The sequence below is a fragment of the Arachis ipaensis genome, chromosome B4 (genome assembly GCF_059453495.1).
Source record: "Arachis ipaensis isolate K30076 ecotype BB chromosome B4, ASM5945349v1, whole genome shotgun sequence".
NCBI lineage: Eukaryota > Viridiplantae > Streptophyta > Magnoliopsida > Fabales > Fabaceae > Arachis > Arachis ipaensis.
The window spans coordinates 47,565,487-47,566,920 of record NC_142439.1 but is presented as its reverse complement, the minus strand read 5'-3'; the positions used below and the strand labels follow the sequence as shown (position 1 = coordinate 47,566,920).

General features: G+C 40.7%; 1 non-coding gene across 1 annotated transcript; it reads left to right on the top strand.

Moving 5' to 3' along the window:
- LOC148567450 (small nucleolar RNA R71) lies at positions 1–104 on the top strand. Its single transcript, XR_015882785.1, has one exon. It is a non-coding gene; the product is annotated as a small nucleolar RNA R71 (small nucleolar RNA).
- The last annotated feature ends 1,330 nt before the right edge of the window (positions 105–1,434 follow it).

Below are 1,434 nucleotides of genomic sequence, written 5' to 3'. Positions count from 1 at the left end.
ATGTTTGGTGGGCATTTCCTTGTCAAGTCCTTGAATCTCTCCCATGCCTCGTAGAGAGTTTCACCATCTTGTTGTCTAAAAGTCTGGACCTCAGATCGAAGCCTATTGACCTTTTGTGGAGGGTAGAAACGTGCCAGAAACTTGCCTTCCACCTCATCCCATGTGGTTAGACTCCCCCTTGGGAATGATTCCAGCCACTTAGCTGCCTTGTCCCTAAGTGAAAATGGGAACAAGAGCAGTTTATAGGCATCTTCCTGGACTCCATTGGACTTCACAGTGTCACAAATTCTCAGGAATTTTGTGAGATGTTGGTTTGGGTCTTCATTAGCACTTCCTCCAAAGGAACAATGATTTTCCACCAATGATATTAGCTGTGGCTTGAGCTCAAAATTGTTGGCCTGAATGGGTGGTTTCTGGATGCTACTACCACAATTCCCAGAGGTTGGGTTTATGTATGAACTAAGAACCCTCCTCTCAGGAATGGCATTGTTTCCATCAGCTCTCTCATGGTTGTGAACTTCTCTATCCATGTTGAGATCTAGAGCTTCCTCAAAATTGTCCTCAGATTCTCCTTCAGATTCCTCTTCTCCCACTACTCTCTTCCCTCTTGCTTCCCTTCTAAGTCTATGAAGGGTCCTTTCCGGTTCGGTATATGGAGGAGTTGATGTCTCTCCTCTCCTACCTGTCATACAAGAACATAGCTCAAACACAAACAGGTAAAATACTCTTGGTTAATGGAAGAGTATGGTCAGCTCAATTGAGGAATTAATTCAAACAGTTAGTGAGTCAGTGAGTTAGTTGCATGAATTTAAAGGCATAAAGAAAGAAAGCATGTAACCAAGTGCAGAAATTAAAATTCAACAAGTATTTAGAACAGAATTAACAAAGCAAGAGAAAATTGCTCAATCTAGTTAGCTTCCAATTTGAGAATTGTCAATCGAAAACCAATCCCCGGCAACGGCGCCATAAACTTGATGCGCATAAACGTGTTATGCTACGATTTAGGAAATTGCACGATCGGCAAAATTCCTTCCGGCAAGTGCACCGGTTATCGTCGTCAAGTAAAAACTCACAATAGAGTGAGGTCGAATCCCACAAGGATTGGTTGAGTGAGCAATTCGGATTAGAAGTGTGTTCTAGTTGAGCGGAATCAAGATTTGAGATGAGAATTGCGGAATGTAAAATTGGCGGGAAAAGTAAATGACAAGAAAATTAAATGGCTGAATCTTAAATTGCATGAATTAAAGATTGCTGAAATTAAAAGGGAATGGGGATGATTGCAAGAATTGAATTGCAGAATGTAAAGAGAAAGTGGAAATCAGAAATGGGGAATTCATTGGGTTTAGGAGATATTGAAATCTCCGAATCAAAACATGTAAATCTCTTCCTCAACCAATGCATTCATTGAATTTTGCTTGGCAATCTTATATGATT